The sequence below is a fragment of the Gavia stellata genome, chromosome Z, assembly GCF_030936135.1.
Source record: "Gavia stellata isolate bGavSte3 chromosome Z, bGavSte3.hap2, whole genome shotgun sequence".
Lineage (NCBI taxonomy): Eukaryota > Metazoa > Chordata > Aves > Gaviiformes > Gaviidae > Gavia > Gavia stellata.
This window is the reverse complement of record NC_082637.1, coordinates 85118449-85138507: the sequence shown is the minus strand read 5'-3', so window position 1 is coordinate 85138507 and position 20059 is coordinate 85118449.

The following is a 20059-nucleotide window of genomic DNA, read 5'->3' as shown; positions in this document are numbered from 1 at the left end:
ATTGACACTGCTGTAAACTTTCACCAGTTTTCTGTAGATCTTGGGGTTCTTTCACCTTGTCTTCATTCAAATTGTAAATAACAAGGAAACAATGCCTTGCTTTGGATCCTGCAGATGCTCAACATCTTCAGGTCATGACTGGATGAGATTATACAGCTTCTTCAGTACAACTCGGTAAGCCATCCAACAGAGACCAAACATAGCCATGACTCTCCCGTGCAGCCTGATAGCCTCACAGCTGCATTCTGCTTCTCAGTTTTCAACACATATTGTGCATCAGAAAATTGGAAAATATTAGGCAGCTAATTCCTGAACTAGCCAGTCTCCTGGTTTGCTGTTTGGGCCACTAATGTCTGGCTCTTTTACTGTTTCTGAAGTTATCTACAAAAACGTGTAAAATAGTCCTAACTCTGATACTACCATCCACATCTGCTTCCACTAGAATGAAAACCTCTCTAGGAATCAATGAGGCGCACACAGAGGGTCTAATTAAATCCCTATGCCATTTCCTTTGAAACTGTCAAACTGCAGCTCTTATCTTGTATTCATTCACCCCCAGTGGTGGTGCGGTAATTTTAGCAGGGGTGTACTTAAGCAATAAGACAGGGCAGCATGACAGTCATGCTGAGATTGCACCATGCATTGAATTGTTCGATTGAAAACTGAAGACCAGGGACACCAGACAGTCGGGAAGTTCTTGTGCATGTAGAAGAAATACTGGTGTGCCTGAAGGATATTACAGATTAGTCCTGTGTTTCCGTGCTCTGAGAAGAAGCTGAAATCATGGAGAAAAATGAAATTGAATAACGCGGGGCTAATATCTTTTATACCAGCTTAAGAACTTCAGACTACAAGAGTGGCCACCCTGGCTCCGAGCGGAGGTATGTCCCACCAGCGATGGGAAATTGGTGTCTGCAGGCAGATTATAGAGATGAGCACGTGGCCAAGGCTTCCCCAAGTATTCCTCCAGCTAGTGGTGGTGGTGGTGGTTCAGAGATAACGTCCTTGTAACTAGTAGCCCTGATCCTAACACCCCTTACAATGCATGAATGTAATAGAAATGGTCTTAAACAATTGCTTGAGACTAAAAAATCACCAACTTCTTAAGATAGTTCAGGTTTAATTTTACTATTTATCTAGGAAAGGGGCATAGAACCATATGCCCACTTCTTCATTTGGGCTTTTGAGGAACATATCTGTGTTCCCTGAGTTCACCACTAATGTACACTCACATCCCCGTAACCACATTGCTTTTTTAATGAACTTAATGTGACAGAGCCAGAAGTATTCACTTCGTATTTTCCACTTTTCAGGAGGATCGTTTATAATTTTTCTGTGCAATATAAACACTGAGAATGTGTCTTTTACTCTCTTCCCCCAGTAAGCAGATGTGGACGTAGCCAATTTCTGTAACATCCGAAGCACATCTGTGGCTATTCTTTTATCTGTTTCTCATGAATCCAGGTGCCTCTTGAGGACAACCTGCTTCTATTGATTGCCTTGCTTTGGATTACTTGTTTTACAGTTTTTATCAGGAACTTTTGCATGGATCTGTATACAACCGTGAACTGCTTTCTTATAACATCAAGAGGTCTTGAATTGAAATGTATTAAATACCACTCATAAGCTGCTGTCACCTGTTTTGAATGCTCTTGGGGCACCATATAAAGTAACCAGTAAATTATCTAACCATGTGCATAACCTGCAAAGCAAATACCATATACTAAGGACTCAGAAATTTATTTTTGCATAGTTTACCATGATGGCCAAAAACTAGGAAATCAGTTTTAGACATATATAAAATTCCTATAAAATTCCTACAATTATAAAATACCTACAATTAGCAAGCCTGAAATTTTCAATATTGCAGTGCTTGTTCAAGTCAATTCATAATTTTTGCCTCAGTTTCCTGCTGTGTGAAATGAAGTTATTATTTTTTACCAAACTTGCAAAAATGTTGTGTGAATTCTTTATTGTATGTATGGTGCTTTGAAAGCCTAATTTAAAATTATTTAGATATTATATGGACATGGCTAAACACATTTTCTTCAGAAAAGAGTAGTAGACATCCTTGGAAATTCTGACAGAATAAAGAAAAAGGAGAAGAAAATTCCCTAGTACTTCAGCTGAGAAAAAATATTTTACTTATATATACAGGGGCTTTCTAGAAGCACTAGACCACAAGTGTTTAAAGTTTTGAGTCTCACTCTGCTTCTAGTAAAGTCGTTAACTGATTCCAATGTGAACATATTGCTGAGGATTTTTGAGTATTCAGCTTTGAAAAATAGAAACTAATTGAAATCCTTATAAGGAGAAAATAATAACTCTGCTGTTGTGCAGCCATCTCACATAAGGATCGGTTATTACAGTTCACGGCATCGTGTGGAATCCCACTGCAAGGAGACATTTGCCATCAGACTCTACTGCGCATTGGCCATATCCAAGGTATTTTACATCCATATTCATGGATAACTGTGGAGTCCAACTCACTGCCACTGCTTTGCAACAGCCTGACTGTGCCTGGCTGAATTTGGTGAACAGAGTATCAGTAATGGCTTAAAAACAAATGAGCTTACAACGATGTAAGCTGGTTAATGATTAAAAATAATTGGTTATGCAATTAGTCTCTGTTTGCATGAAATGCATGCAAAGCATATGCAGATCTCAAGATAACACCTGAATTACCTAGAGAGAGACAAAATAATGCAAAACTTGTTAAGAGCTCTGTTCTTTTAATAAGAATGCTGTTGAGTACTGAAATATTCGTGGTGTGTTATTCTACTTCTGGCAGAAAAACACAATTTCTTGGCTGAATTCCCAAATATTAAGTTAGAAAACACTTGACATTGTGTGTGACTGGACTCAATTTCAGCACAGTAAAAAAGTATTCAAGTACTTATTTTTAGGTTTGCCATATTAATAAAGTAATAACATTTTTCAGCATGGACAGCAAATACCTGTGCCATCTAGAAGGACTTCTGTATCAGTATCTAGACTGCATAGGGAAGGTAGAGTCTGATAAAATGACAGTTTTAATAAATAAATCGAGTAATTATTAATTAATCTATTTGACACAGTTTCAAAAGGGCAAATACTGACTGAGCTATGAGCTTCCAAGAGCAGAGTTTAATCTTCAGAATAATTATAAGGATTCCCAATATCCATCCTGTTAAAAATAAATTAAAGAAATATTCTGCAGAAAGACAATAAGAGCTCCCAACAGTTAACTGTGATAATTTTGTTCTAGTTGATATCTCATTCTTTAAGAAGTCACCCACTACCCTCAGACGCTGAGTAATTTTACAAAGCAGGATCAAACCGACAGCTATTTCAGAGGTACTGCAAGGTGCAAAGCAAAGAGGAGGGAATGCTGGGTCAGTTAAGAGCTCTAAGTTTAATTCCAAGTGCTGGAGAAGTTTCTTTTCCTTCTTTACACCCTTATTCTGGTATCATAAGGGACTGGAAACGGTGTGGCAGCATCTGCTCAGGACCTGGAAGTTAGGAAGGGCTTCATGACATTCAGCAGCAACCTCCTGCGACAACTCAACAACGTCACGTTTAGTTGCCCCTTGCTGAGGGGCTGTGGTGCGTGTGTAAGACCATGAGGGAAGCAGGGTTAAAGTCAAGAAAGGTTGGGAAATTTCCCTGTCTCTGTAGGGCTCAGTGTCGATGAACCACAAGGCACATGCAGTTGCTAGAGATGTTGCTAAAAGCCAAAAGTGCTCAGCGCCTCCCAGGGAAGCTTAACACCACAGATTCCATCTTTTCAAGTCAGTGGTAGGTTGTTTCACTGTGCATTGATTTAAAGTATAAATATCTATGAGCTCTGATTCCTAATCATGTAAATGAATCAATGTCCTGGGGAATACAGGCTTCCTTCTTTCCACTTACGTTGTTTTTTCACTGCTGTAAATCTATTATCTGACTTTAAATGCATATAAGGATAATAGGGGCAAAGCATGAAGTATTGAGCCACGGCCACTCAAACAAAAGGTAGATCTTCTCTCTCAGGATAAGAAATATTTACCTCAGCTATTTTATAACACACCTCTCTGTTTTATCCAATCACTTTGAAACAGCTCCTTTCAAACAAAATCAATTTCTAATCTCTGCTGTTGCCTACTAGCTGGCTCCAGGTCTAAGAGGCCTTGGGATGCTGACATACTGCAGACACTTCTCTATTTTCACTTCAGATAGTAACAGCTCTTTAAAAGTACTACATACCCTGTTCCTAAAAAAGTAAGATATGTATGTGGCCCTGATGGGTAAAGCATTTATTCTACTGTCAAGTTTCTGTAGCCACACAGAATTCTTCTAATGGTAATATAATTATTAAAAAAAAAAAAAAAGAGAAACCACCAACATATACACGTTTCTTTCAGTGGGAAAAATGTGTGTGTGTTTTTCCATTTACAAGGAATACTTGGGAAGTGAAGACCCTGATGAACCAGTTACCTCTACCCATGTCAGGTACCATTCAAACATAAAGTCTACGGCATCGCAGGCTTGTGTGCAAGGATTTATGGACACATCCTACTGTTTCCTTTGCTTCAGAAACACTCTGGAAGAACAATGATGCTGGTTCTCAGATGTTGGGAGGAAACACTGCATGCATGGCATCCAAGCCCCACAGGGATCTGACGCACATTTGTTTTAATGTTGCTAGCGTGTTCCCCATTATTTTAGATGCTCTGCACTGAAAGGAAAAACTTGGTCTGCGTCTTTCAGGGAACACATAAATCTCGCGTCTCCGCAGAATATCATCAGTTGAGAAGATTAACTTGAAGGGAGGAGGAAAGAGCAGAAGGCGTGGTATGGTGGAGAAGCAAACATACCCTGATGGAGACAGACTCCAGCGGGTCCCCTTCACTCATGGAGCTCCTGGGAAACACAAACCCACAGCCTACACCTTTGCAAAGGCAGAAGGAAAAAGCATCCATCCTCCCTTTTTCCTCAACTAGCAATATTCAAACTTTAATACTGAAATTATTGAGGTATTTATCCACTGGGGCGGGGCTTGGTGGTTAAAGAAATAATACAAAAACGGAAAACCAGCACAGACTCCAGCTCGCTGTCGGCCGTCCTTGGCTGGAGGCCTGGAGCTTCGCCACGAGCCGGCGCGTGATGCTCTGTGCAGAGCACAGCAGCAGCCGCTGCGTATAGCAACAGCTGGGCTGTAACATCCGCCTCTCATTGTAGTAACACTTCATTAAAAAACATAGAAAATGCTCAAAATATTTCCATGCCTCACAGCCTGTATCTGGTAAACTGATTAGAAAATTAAATGATCTGTTTTCTTCAGGTTTTTGGGATTAAATATCCATCATAAAGTGTGCAAGAACCACTTGAGTGACATTCAGATCCCAAATTCGGCACATGAAGCGTAATTAAGTGTGATAGTTATGAGCAGTGATAGCGCTGCATGTTACAGCCTGCATTTGAACAGATAGGAAATAAAAAGAAAAATGTGGCTCGTGTCTTCATTTTTTAAAGATATGTACAACATCAGATTACACACCAGGCAGCAACGGGAACCATGCGAGGGCATGAAATCCCAATCACGGCTTCACTCCACAGGATAAATGATGCCTTCTAATGAGCTGCTACTTAACTCACCACCAGCTGAGACTACAGGGTTAAATATCAATATACTGATATTTCATCCTGACTCAAATCCTAACCAGGAGTTGGTGGCAAAGTCTTCACTGGCATTCATGGAGCTTCCTGTGGATGAGGGCCCTCCGCCCCAGTTTGTCCCAAAACAGCTGTTTCTTAGACCCATTTAAAATATTATCTTTTGATGCAGCAGGTTGGACTGCCTAAATGAACTCATTCACTTAGTATTCCCAAACCACTTGAAAAATCGTTTATAAGAACTTTTGGAAATACTTTTATTTGCTATTTTAGCTAAATAAGATATATAAACAAGGCACATCCTCAACTCACTGTCAAGAGCTAAAGAAAATAACTGTGATAGGGACAGATCTCTTAAAATGACTAAATCAAAACCGACTTTAATATGCAGTTCAGCTTGCCAAACAGAGTGTAGCTGATCTTTCCAATTTAAATCAGAAAGTCTTTTCTTGATTATTGCTGAGATCTGCACATAAAAGATGTGCTGCTTTCTGAGGGAATAGAGATACACGTACCTAAAGGTTGAAATAATGGCAGACTTGAAAACTAAAATCTCCTGTTTCTAACGGCAGAGTTACAACATTAGCTTATGATGCCCACATTACTTGGTCAGTGTCAATTTTTAGGGTTAACAGTAATGCAATGCCTATGCAAACTCAGCCTGGTGGCTTGCATCAAAGCGGGGTGAGATAGATTACTACCGAGTGCAGAGTCCTCTTGCTCACAAAGCAGATATGGAAAATCACTGCAATTTCCATATGGAAAATCACAGCAATTTCTGTATCTCCAAAGATAGTTGTTTAACTGTCCACATGTCGGTCAGCGATATAGAGTTGACTTAATATTACACTAGTTGTACGAGTAAGAGTTATATAGATTAAAACAGAGCGCCCAAGACTTTTTTTTTTCCTCCCTAAATGGGATTCAAGATTTGAGGAGGTAATCAGTATCAAGAAATTTTGCAGCACATTATCGGGCCCCCATTTTGATCTGGCCATGGAGCTCATCTGCCCATCTACTCCCAAGTGCAATAGAGGCGGCAGAGCCTGATCCTGCTCCACTGTACGCCCCAGCAGGGAGGGTGTCACGGGATGGATGGGGACGAAGGGAAACGGGTGCAGATCTCCCCACACAGTTGTGGTGCTTTTCAGGGCAGAGGCACCTCCTGACCGTGGAGCCGTACCTTCCCACTGGGCATCCCGCTCCCCCTGAGGACCTGAGCCTGATTATTCCAATGTTTTCCATTCAAGGGGTTTCACATGCAGGGCATCAACATGTATCTCATTAATTAGAAAATGCCCTGAAAAGACTGAATAATTTTTGGATATTTATATTTTTGAGCCTCACATGTCTATGTAGGTAGAGCCCATAAAGTATACATTACAATAACAGCTCTTTCCGCAGCACGAGCAGTGCCTTATTTAAGTACCATAAACAGTCTATGACCAGGACACACTGGGACTGATTCCAGTCTCCCTCAAAAAAGTCATATGCTATCGAGGTGTGGCAGGGTTAAATGAGCGCAGGATGGATCCCATACCCTACATTCTATTTATGATATATCTGCGTTGCATGCAAATTGGCACAAGTATGAGGAAATATGAATATCTCAGCATCCTTCAGTGCCAAATACAGACATGATGCAACATAGTCATTTTCTCAATTCAACGTAACATACAATATGCCACTCTCCATTATGCTACAGCAACTGAAATGTGCTGCAGGCCAATGGAAAATATCCCTAAAAATAGCTATGCTGTTTCTGGGCAAAAGGAGAAGTATTCGACATTTCCTTGAAAATGTTCCCACCTGGATTTGCTGGAACAGCAACATGATCGTTCGGTGACAGGAAGCTTGCTGGTAAGGAGCTTTTCTCCTCAATATTACCCTGCTTTCCCGAAAGCGCTGCAAACATGGCTTGTAGCAGTTCTTTAAAATACTGTACAAAAAGCTGCACTAAACTGTTTAAGTGCTCCATTGTGAAGCACTGAATTAGGGGCTTTCTGCTGCTCAAGCAACTTTAGATTGTAATGTATTATAATAGTGTGCTATTCTCATAGAGATCATTTTACAAATACAACACAAAAGATTGTCACATGAGAATCTTCTAAATCATATCAAGGAAAATAAACACCCACTGCGGAGGGACTTGCTTATTTTCCTAAGACATTTTACAGCATATTAGCATAAAAATACTACTTCTGCCTTTCAGGTTCAGCCACAGCACTGCTTAAGAGCATTAGATGTGTTACAAATACAAATGATTTTGGCAGTATGATAATTTGTTAATGCATATTTGCAAACTTTATATGCCCCTATTCAGCCCTGATGTACAACCTGTGTAAGTTACAGAATTTTGCGTAATTGAGAGGGGTGGGAGGGAAGGTCCCATCGTTTCTTCCACTTCACACAGATGACACTGGCACCCAGGCTCCAGTCGCTAATAGCAAAGCATAACCTGCCAGGTCTTGGCTCCTCAGAAGCTGCTGGATGTCCTGAAGAGGCATATCCAGGACACGCCTAGTTTTTCTGATGGATCTGCATAGGACTGGAGGGTTGACCATATCTACCCTCCCTGGGAACCCTGTTATCTGGTATGGGGTAGACTTACCCCACACCTCCTTCCTTTTTTTTTTGCAAATATCCTTGCTGGCGTTCGCTTGGGGGCCATTCTCCCCATTACGTGGTCAACCACCTGTGACCCAGAGTAAGAGACAGGCCCAGGGCTTCACCAGAAACCAGCAGCAGGAGAGGAACTACAACCCAGATCACCCAAATTTTAAACCGTCGCCTTTATCTATTGAGCCATACTTGCCCTCATCCTCCTTGGTGCCGCTAACTCTCTGTCCTTTCCTTCGATACAGAGCCATGCTGTCATGAAAGCTTCTGCAGGCTTTTTGACAGGTCCTCAGATGCAGCAAGGTCTCCCCGCAAAGACCCTTTCATGGACGGGACCCACGGGCACAGCCTGGGTGGATGAGAGGAGCTACAAATAACTGCAAAGATCCTCGATTTTCAGTCAGAGCCTCTTTCAGGTTCAGATAGCTGCACTACAGAATGTAAAACCCTTACACGAGATTAACGCTAAAAATTTCCATTTTTATGGTATTTTTAGATTATATTTCATTTTCCAGGCTGCAGTTGGCTTGAACCGGAGCCACAATGCTTATGACGCTCCAAACACAAAAAGGAATTACAAAATGTGACAATTCTTAAAATGTGTTTCTTGTTGTATAACAAATTCCCAGTGTTGTAGATTAAACTAGAGAGAACAGGAGCCATAACATGGGGATTATACAGAATTTCACTTTGTTCTGTGGCAAAAAGTTAATGCTTGCCTTGTTTTAGTTGGTAAGTAGAAAAGATACTTTACAACGGCATAACACACAGCTTAGCTGATTGGAAACTGCAGGCATATGTAAATCAAAGATTTTCCTGCACAGTTTAGTGAAAGCTAATTACAAAAAAGTGTGAGGTACTCCTGCCCCTCCTCTCCTCTGCAGAATTTAGGGCAGAACTACCATCAAAATTCCTTGTAATTTTACCAACTTCTTTCTACTCAGTGTCCCTCCAGATAGCTCATCCTAAAAAAAACCTACCTGCACACCTCAAACACACACTATTGAATATCTTGGTTATTAGCACATTTTCTGTGTTGGTTCCTTAAAACCACACCTTGTCCAAGTTCCTACGTGTGTCTTACAGTCAAAATTCTGTTAACAAGAAATTGGATCAAGAGCTGGAAATCACACTTTTTCTTATTACAAACCCAGTCATTTCTGTTTAGCAGACAGAAGCATAAGTAGGTAGGAAAGCTAAAAGTGAAGGGAAAGAGACCAGGTACATTTAGCTTGGGCTTTGGGATTTTTTACTGGAATTACTTTAAAGCACAGACTGAAGTTGGGCTAAAATAGGGGTTGAACACAAACCTTGCCATGAAGACCTTCAAGCTCCTCCATGCATGCTTGCATGTGGATGGATTCATCTGCCCACTGAGACTCTCACCAGCTGCCCTTTGGTTGCCTGTTTAAGAGAGTTTTCAGAGCCTAAATTGATTGAATCAAACAACTGATGCTAAAGTTCGTACTAAATGAACATGAGTGCATTGCCTGTTGTCTCAGACTACAGGACCTTTGGGGCTGGGGCTGTTCTTTTTCTGTTTAACCATCATTTTGGTTCAAGCGAGTCTCTAGCTTGTGAGTATGTGCGTTCATAACAAGTATGATATAGCTCAGCACCTGCCAAAAGTACCTGGATCCTCTGTGTTACACCAGTAATATGAAATGAAGAACAACAAACAGTTGTTCACCTGCAGGAAGCAAGCCTCAAAAAGTAATCTTTTGGGTACTTATACTGGCAACTGAATGGGCAGGGACTGAATCAGCTAATTTACATAGGAAAACAAACTGTTACGAACACTTCTTTATTTTTTTTCTCCTCAAGTCTAGGAAAATTCAGGCTGATGTGAAACGAGGTGGAAGCCCAATTCCCATTTCCCCAGGATTATACAATCAACAACGTAGGTTTGATTTGCCTTTTTTTTTTAAGTCTTTCATTAGGTGGCACACGTCTGCATTTTCTCTAGGAGACTGACTTCCCCCTCCCTCTTTAAAGGCAATCCCTGCGGAGGAAATTCCTTGGGCAGAAATATCTGGCTTCTTGGTGAACGCCGGAGGACAGCATGAGCAACACTGGAGTTGGTCTGACCTGTGGTTAGGCTGTTGATGGACTGTCTGGGATTAAGCTGGCCACCCATCTAGTTTTGGATCCAAGTGTTAGTTTTGTGGGTGCCTTACTGCCCTTGTGTTTTTGAAGGTTTGTTTGATTTCCACTGCCCTCCTATCGTGCTGATCTCTGAAGTTAAAAGGCAGCTCCATGTCGCATGTGCAGCGTGCGGTGATAGAAAAGCAAATCAAGTAGTGGGAGGGAAGGGAAAGGGGTTTAGCCTTTAAGGTGTCAGCGTAAACTGGTCTACCACAAAAAAAGGAATTATATAGAGAAGCCTCGCTAGCACAGAGAAAACACAAAACCTCTAAGGTAGGCAGTCACACTCAGTGATACTTCACCTTCTAAGAAGCTGCATTTAAGTGTTTGTAACAGTCACTCAAGTACTTCTTCCACATGGAGTGTGGTGGAGTATTTTCCTGTAGGCAGGATGGGTCTTTGCAGCCTCCACAGAATTAAGAGGCTTTAGTTGCTTTATTCTGTGGGATCATCTCAAAGCTGTATTCTTTAAGTAGAGCCAGTCACTCATTTGGTATGTAACTTTAATAATATAGACTACGATGCAATTAACTACCACTCCATGATATTGATAGAAGCTAAGACGTAGTTGCTATCTGATGGAAATATTTAGGCACATATTTATGGTTTTGTTATAATTCCTATTGCAAGTCCATCTACGGTCGTATTTTCTAACAACACTGAAAAAGCCCAAAGACCAAATCTGAAGGCAGTAATTTTGAAAATAATTAAGCAACTGAACTCCAGCTGTTAGAAGTTACTGAGTTACCTTAGGTATGTCTCAACGTATTTAAAAGGTGGACGTGCAGGTTTGATGTCTGCCAACAGCAGCAAGAGTCAGTCTATGGTTGCTGGATTATGCCATCCAAGTTTTCTTGCCTCTAATTTCATTCACTATCCCAAAAGCTGAGAAATATATACGTTTTTCAAAAATTTCAGGATGCTAGGATGTCTGCATGTCTGACAGCCCAGTTGGAGCAGAGCTGTAGCCAGAGCTTCAGCAGGATTACTGGACATGGACATGCAGAAATTGTAAGCAAATGGCTGAAGTGCAGAGGCACACGACTTATGCTGTACCCATGGTGCAATCCTCCCGGGAGTGGATTTACTACACCTGCACAGAGACATGGTAGAATTAAATTGGTCCTACACAGTTGTAAGATGACACAGACGATGCTATTCCTCTGGGCATGTATGAGCAGCTTGTTTTAGGAGTGACCTTGAAGAGTTTCACAGGAAAGTTTCCAAAATGTTCTTCCAAAATAAGTGTCACAATGTACAAAACCTTGAAGAGAAACTGGTATGCAGATATGCCTATTACACTCTGGTCAAAATATAGGTTACTTTGTGTATTGCATAGTGAGAGGATATTTCTTCCGGAGAAGGACAAGTTCTTGTTGCATATTAGCAGCTTTTCCATTGCAGAACAGTCAGACAGTTCCTATATCTAAAAAATTTCCTGTACATTGCAAGATTTTTGTACTTAGTGTACATGTAAAAGTACTGGACCACAGAATATGTTACTTTGCATAAAGTAAAGCATTAACCTAGGACTTGCTGACACCATCTTCTGATTTATACAGCACCCCCAGCCTTTAGCTGATCTACAAAGTTCAACAAAGAACAACAAAAAATTACCCTTGCTCAGACAACCAACATACTGCATAAACTGCCCACCATGGCTGCCAAGGCTATGTAAACAACTTGGTTATGGGAGTTGAGTTTACCAAAGCAAAACAAGTGAAAATGCAATCAAGCCACAGTTAAATACTCTTCTTTGTGTCTTGCCCTGAAGGCCTTCAAGCAGGAGCATCGATGAGCTCCAGTGCAGGAGCTTTGCACTATTTATGGCTGACAGTGTTCCTGGAGAAGTGCGTCCCACGGAACACTCCTGCTGAAAATTGTCCTTCACGTGTCAATAACATTGTCAAAGGAGCCTTTACCACAGGTTTGATGAGTAGCTTCTAAAAACCCAAATCTCTCTAGTCAGACATTTGCTAAAGGAGTTCGGAGAACTCTTTAAGAAATATGATACCATTAATTAGTTATTATTTCTTACATGAAACCGCTGAAAAAGACAAAATTCAGTCCCTTTGCTTTTAAACAGATACCTTAGGCTGTGATCAAGATCTTACTGAAATCGACAGATTTCGAGAGCTGCAAAAGTTAAGGAGTCATTGAGTAAGATAATGAAACTCAGGGGATGAGCTGTTTCCAGTACCGAATCTCTTCACGTCTCATACGTATCACTATGTTTTTCCCTGTGAGATCTCCAGTCTGCCAGTCTCTCCCAGGTCTTAGAGTCTGCTTTTGTTCTTTAAAGCAAATGACACGGTGTACTGACATCACAGGCTAGTATCAGTGGTGACTGCTAGTGCAAATATTTGTGGGACCTGTCCTGTTTATCATCTTTATCAGTGTCCTGGAGCAGTTGCTGGAGTGCTCTCCCACCAAATTTGCAGATGACACGGAATGCGGGTGATCACTGAGCCCAGGGCCCCGTCAAAGAGATTGAGACAGGTCCTTCACAATAGTACGTGGTGGGAGGGCAAGAGATAATAGAAGAGGTTTGGGCTGGATATGTGTAGAGACTTTCTCCCCATGAGGACACTGGGCAGTGGGGTAGGTAGCCCAGGGAGGCTGTCTGGTATCCAGCCTCAGAGGTTTCCAAGATGGGGCTGGAAAAAGCCCTGAACACCCCCCTCTGATCTCTGAGCTGGCCTTGCTTTGAGGAGGAGGTAGGACAGGAGACCTCCTCAGGTCCTTTCCAGCGTGAATTATACTGTGGCTCTATGTTCAGTATTTTAAAACTCCTGGACGATTCTGACAAATCTTCTGCTCATAATTTGTTTTGATGCAGAATTTCATATGGCTTTACAAGACATAATTTGGTTCTATTCTACTGCAAAGTATGCTAAGAGCTTTGGGATGCAGAGGATAACAGGGCTGAGTGATCTTGACAGTTGTTGAGCCTGTTAGTCTTGGTTCTGTCCTTGATATCTCTGATGTAAATACAGCGCATCACAGGATCCTGAGTGAGTCCTACTCTTCACTGAAAAAAGACATTTTCAGCAGTTTTCCAGTTTTTGAAGATTGAACACAAATGTATTACTATTCCCAGTAGCACAGACCGATGTGAAAATATCACAAAAGTAGAGTGTGTGTTAGACAGGGACCCCACCATTGGAGATAGTCTCTTATTTCTATATTCAAAATGGCCTGAAACCCTTACTCCGTTGAGAAAATTAGGATCTTCAGAGTAGTGAGCTGCCTTGCGAAAATCTTAGCACTCACACAGCTTTTGAAAAACCCTTGCTCCTCACACAGTTATTGCTCACCACCCACCTCCAGGACCCAGCAGCTGCGCTGGAAAGACGGTGACTTCTGTGTGGTCCCATCCCACCTCTCCCGCGGTATCTGGACATTGCTCAGAGAGGCAGCTGTCCGCGATTACAGATCTCCCTCATGTCATGGGTCACATCACCAGGAAAGTGGGAAGGTTCGGGATGACAGACTGAAAGTAATTTGTCACTGTCAACTCCATGGGATCAAAGGAAAAACAAACCGTATCTGTTTTGGCAAATGGTGAAGGGAAGAGGAAAAGCACAGGCTGTTAGGTTAACGTAGACAGACAGGACTGACCTCTGCTATCTAGATTACTTTATTTTGCTGCAGTATTTTGCATGCTGAAATCACTTTTGTCAGGGAACCTCCAAGCACTTTGCAGAAGATGTAATTAAGAGCTGCGACACCTCTGTGAGATACGATTGCAGTCGTCCCGCAATGGGGTAACCCTCAGAGAGATGCTAAGTCGCTCAGGTGAATACCTGAGAAGTAACCGACGTGTTCTGGCTTCGGTAACCACCAGATATAAGGGTGACAATGGCATGGACAGTGTAGGGGCATGGTGACCACACCACTGATGGAAAGGGCCTGAGACCCATTCTCTGGAGGGGTACACAAGTCAGAGCTGAGAAGAAAAAAGCTCAATATTGGTAAAGTCTGGAGGACGATGATCTCTGTCCAAGGGTGGAAAGGAGCTTCAGTTAAGGTCAGGAAATCCTGGCATCAGTTTTCCAGCAACTGACAGACTTTTAAAGTGCTGTTTGTGGTACTCTTAAAATATTGACTTGAAAACTGGAATAAATGTTTTCTCTTTGTCTCTTCTAACCTGCATGAGTAATACACAAGCTACATCTGCTTCAGCAATCTCGTGCACATGATCACCGTTGCCCAGCATTAATCCAGAGCAGTGAATTCAGCTTCCACAATACAATCAGTTCTTGTTCTCAACTTCTGAGAGTTCATAATTCAGTCTTACTGTCATTTCTTTCCTCTTCCATGTTCTTTCATGAAAGGTAAACCTGCACAGAAAGAAACCAGAGTCATTAACTGTTGGAAACTTTAATGTGCTACAAAACCAGAATTAGAAGTGATAATGAAATTTCCACTGCTGAAAGCAGACTTTGCTAACTGATGTATGTAGTGAGAAAGGTGGCCATATAACCAATAAAAATGAGAACTGTGTTCGTTTTTAATATGCCTCATTCATCTTTGCTTGAATTGGCACAACACCAAATTAGAGTTTAAGTTAAGATGTTCCTTCTAATTTTCAGTAATTAAAATGAATATATGTTTAACCATTTCCATTAGACTCTATTAAATCCAGTATAGTTGACAAAGTATCTTTTAGAACAATGTCCACCAAACTGAATAACATTTGTAATGCACTTTGGAGCAAATAAATTGAAAAAGTCCTAAAAATCCAGGTTCGATTCTGCAAAAGCAGCTCACCGCTAAATAACTTGTACTTCCATGCATAGACACCGTTGTTACTAAATGAGATTTTTTTTTTTCCCCTAGTAGCTCAGTAACCATGAGCAGGAACAACTTAAACCGTGAAGGTGGATAGGATTAGCATCCCTGACTGTCGCATCCCCACTCTACTATCAGCTGGGCTGGGAATCAAGCAGCTCCGAACTTCCCAAAGCAGCCTCAATTCGCCGGCCAGCAGCACAGGTTCTTGAAGCTATGAACTCTTGCAGTTTATAAAAGGCTTATAAGTCCCAGTATTGAAAACCGTTTTCCAGGTCCTATGCCGTGGACCTAACATTGCTCCCATTCAATCAAGGAGAGATCAATAGCTGAATTCAGCGGCAACAGTAGTGAGCCCAGAAGGACTATTTCCACAGAGGTCTTCAACATACCACCTAAGAAGTTGTGTCATGACTTCTCTACTGTCAAAACAGCAGATTCTCTGTTTTGGTCCAAAATTCCTTTTTCAGTGAGAAAAACCTTTAACTGGAAATAAATGTTTCATTTTGTTGAAGAAAATAGACTAAGAGATATTGTTACCACTTCCAGTTTCATTAAAAATTCAGGAAGTGTCGTCTAAAACAGTACCAAGATGAGAAGGCAATTTTGATTTTGACATGGACTACAAAATGCCTCATGAAATCAAATATTGGAATTTGACATGGAAATGCAAAAGTAAATAGCAATAATTGTATCAAGAACAGGATTATTGATAACAGCAAAAGGTAAAAGAGCCAGGAGAAAAGAAAAAACAAAACCAAAGAAGAGACAGCTTCCCTTGGAGGCGGACAGATTTCCAAAAAGCAGAGTTCGAAGCAAGGAGTGACAGTGTTACAGGGGAAAAAGGGAAATTGGGAAAGAGATAGACCGAAAAGAGGTAGAAAGCAGCAGAGGTGGGTTATAGAGTCTTGTCCTGAGGAATGGACACTGAGGAAATGAGGTAGGAGGGCATTTAATAGTCAAGGAGATGAAGTATCTTGAAAAGGAAAAGGAACTGGCAACTGAGACAAAAGCTAGCAGATAAACGTAAATAGTGCTATGAAATCAAAGAAAATGAGGCATACGCACAATACTAAGAGAAGAGAGAAAGCCAAACCACAGAGCTCTGCCAAGGGATCAAACCCTGGAAGATTCATCTCGCCAAGAATTGTGAGGGCTTGTTTTATTTTTGCTTTCTTATTCCTGCCAGAAGATATAAACTATATCTATTTACTTAGGAGGAAAAAAATTGTATTGCGATACAGCCAATTTCTCTTGGGGGAAAAAAGGATGCTGTAACAAAAATGCCTGAACAGTTTTTCGCAGTATATCCAGGGATGCTGGAAGTGTTTGGTAAAGCTAAAAGTGTACAAGGTCTTTCTACAAGGCTGATCTACAGAGAAGGGATGGAATCATCGTGGGCCAGATTCAGATATGCTTGTGAAGCCTGAATAGCCTGTGTCAGACTCAGTCCCACTGAAATCAATGAAACTATTCCCAATAATCAGTTTGAATCAGGAAATGGGGTTCTGGCCCCAAGAAGGGCTGAGATTGATAATATAGCTTTTGCTTTCTAATACCAGGCTTAAGTTAACTTTGCAAATGTAGACCTTTCACAGACCCTCACGAAAAGGTAAAGCAAGGAAAATTGCTATCCCGTTGTGGGAAAAGAAAAAATTTAGTTGCTGGTTGCTTGTCAGGAGCTAAGCGAGCATCTGTTTGCAGATCTGCTAGCTTTAACAAAATACTGGAGAAATTCATTTACCTCTATAATTAAAAAAAGAAAAGAAAAGAAAACCCACGCCCCATGATCTGCACGCTGCTCCTGTACAAACACCGGCTGTATGCGATCTGAGCTTTGAGCGCACACAAAGGTTGGCAAGTTCAGCTGACGGCTGTGCAGAATTTAGGCCAAACAGCACACAGAGTACAGCTCCTCTCTCAGCTTCAACCCTTCTGTGAGATTTTATCTGACAATGTTTTCCCTTGCCCACACCTTCCTTCATGTCCTCAAAGTGCAAGAGGAAGCAGGAGGCATTGCACCAAATAAATCTCATACAGGCTAAGCAAAACGCTGGCAGGCCACGGGAGCTGCTTGTCAGGGCTTGGAGCTCTGCTACAGTTTTCAAAGCAGTCTCTTTCTTTTCCCTTTCTGCCCTCCTCATTTGCTTTTTAAGCCTTGACTGGCCTTTGACTGGTCACAAGACCTTTGAAACTGGCACGAGGCTTTTGCTTAAGCATTATTTTGACTACCCAAATTTGTGAACCCACTTAATCTACACTTATCAAAAACTAACTCCACTGGCATAACTAAACCCCTCATTTGAGGTAGCCGTAAATTTTCTAAGAGCAAGCGATACTGCGCTTTTTCCTCATTGCAGCACTCTCTTTTGTAACCTGCTCTCTTTTCCTACGACTACACAACACGGATGTCAATTTTAGCTTTGCATCATGCCGTGCCACATAGCCACAGTGCACAGAGGTATTTTCTATGTAGACCTGTGGTCTAATCCAGCTATCCTTTTCCAGCTACCTATTAAACTACATCGTTTTTGTGTTACTGACTGATCTTGAACAAAGTGATGACGAAGTATCTGGAATTGCAGGTAAGGGATGCACCGCCCTTAGGCAGAGTCTCCAGAAGAAATAAAAGCAAATCCAGATATTCTCAAACTGCTTTTGCAAGCAAATTGACACAAAGAAATTGCAGCTTTTTAATGAAATACGTCCTTAATATACTTTAAAGAGATGGAAGGCCAAAGGAGATTGACCATGACAGAACACCAACAGCTGAGAGGAGGAGGGCATTCCTGAATAAAAGCTGGCACTTAACCTTTGCATACTCTTCCTTGTATAGTGGAAGAGCTGGTCTTAGGGTAAGGACAGGATCAGCTGGAAGAGAAGTCTGACCAGGAGCAGTACAAGGGACCATATCTCACACTGTGCATGTAGTTATCATACGTACGTGCTGCCTGTTGCTTCCTGTAAGTGCACATCGAGAGCAGCACAATTTTATAGACCTGGAAATGCAAAACCATAACACGCTGCTGGATTTCCCGAAGCCTCAGAGACAAATATCCACATTAAAACCTTTGCTACTTTTAGTTTTTTAACACTCACACTCCAAAACTTGAAGTCAAACGTGACACTCTCGTTGTACAGGCATTTGGACAAAGGGCAGCTCTGAAATTTGGCTGTGTCTCATGGCCATAGGTATGACATATATGTCAGAGCCAATGTACAAGATACAGGAGGGCTATATACTCAGATGTAGAAGAGGGAAGTGGAGAACAGTCTGTTACTTTCTCAGACCAGTGAAACCTGCTCCCAAGAGAAATTTAAATTTGTGCAAAGTGAAGCTCTGCCAACATATGTTGGCATATCAGGAATCACGGGCTGGGAACTGCCTGCGCTGCCGTTGCTTTGGGGCAGGGGGAGGGGACGCAGGCTTAGGAGGTATGCAGTTGTTGTGTGCACAGGGACAGATATCTGAGAGCTGCGAGCTCAATCTTTTTCCATGACCTAAGCAATGGTTAAAGATTTCCATTCCTGCTGGATTCAAGTCTCACCCTAAGGTTAGCCTTCGTTGTGTCAGTGGCTTTGGATGCACCCCAGTACTCCTGAAATTTTAAGGGAGATGTATATGAGGTTATCCATGCAAGACGGGAATGGACGAGCACCTTCGTTTAACAGAGCGGGACTGATTTCCATTGGCATAGTACATCTCCCCTTTTAACCCAGCTAATAAATTAAATATATTAACTACTAACTAATACATTAAGTAGTATTAAACTATATAACAGCAACTATTTTTTTTCCTCACAACAGCAAATTCTAGAGTCAGAAAGGGAACAGCACAGTATTACATTACACAGCATGTGTTTCTGTGGAATTCTTACGGGAAAACAGAGCCACATCACCTGCCGGGAGGTCTGCTGGGGGCCAGCAGACACATGCAGCACCCAAGTCACTCTAACTGTATTAACTAAGGACTGCAAGAATTTCAATTAATGCATGTTTGCAGCTCATGCAACACGCATCTTTTTTCATATAAAAAGCAATGGTAATCAGTGAACAGGTACATAGTGATATGTACTGGTCTGTTACAGTAGACCTACTGTGGGGACTTGCAATATACTAAGGGCTTGCAACACACTAAAGGCTTGCAATACCCTCATTTAATACCCTCATCAGTGGGTGAATGCCTCACCTGCCGAAGGCGGTTTTGGGAGCTCGCATGCTGGGGAGGGACAGGGTCTCTGGAGAAAGAAGGCAGTCGGTTTCGGCACATGGCCTGTGATGGAAAGACATGAAGGCTTTCTAAATGCCAAACAAAGGACTATTCTCACCGTTGTCCTGCCCAGCCTGCCGGGAATAAGCCAAGCTTGGGCTATCAACCTCTGAGCAGAGGAGAAAGGCTCAAATCCCAAACCTGCAGGAGCACTGCGGCAGCTGCATGCAGCAACCAGCAGTGTATTGGAAGGTAAAATCATGGTAGGTATGATAAACAAAGCCCTGACTCTTCCAGCCCTGCTTGGGGCAGAGCTAAATTGTTTTAGGGATCATGTTATTCCAGCACAGCTTTTCAGAACCAGGATAATATCACCTATGGTAGTTTAGCCTGGTTGTATGTGTATGGTCTGAGATGAAAGCAAGCTTTTGCGTTAAGACATCATTGAGCTGCGTTAGTCTCAGAAAGGACAGGGCTTAATGAAAGGGGAGCTTCCCTGAGAGATGAGCAGAGACTAGGAGATGCTCTGAAAGCAGAACAGAGAAGGCAGCACTCCAGGAGCCTATCAGCTTATTTAAAGAACACAAGCTGACTCTTTTATTTTTCCTCTAAATTAAGCTATAGCCAATTTTGAGATAAAACTAAGTTTAAGACTCT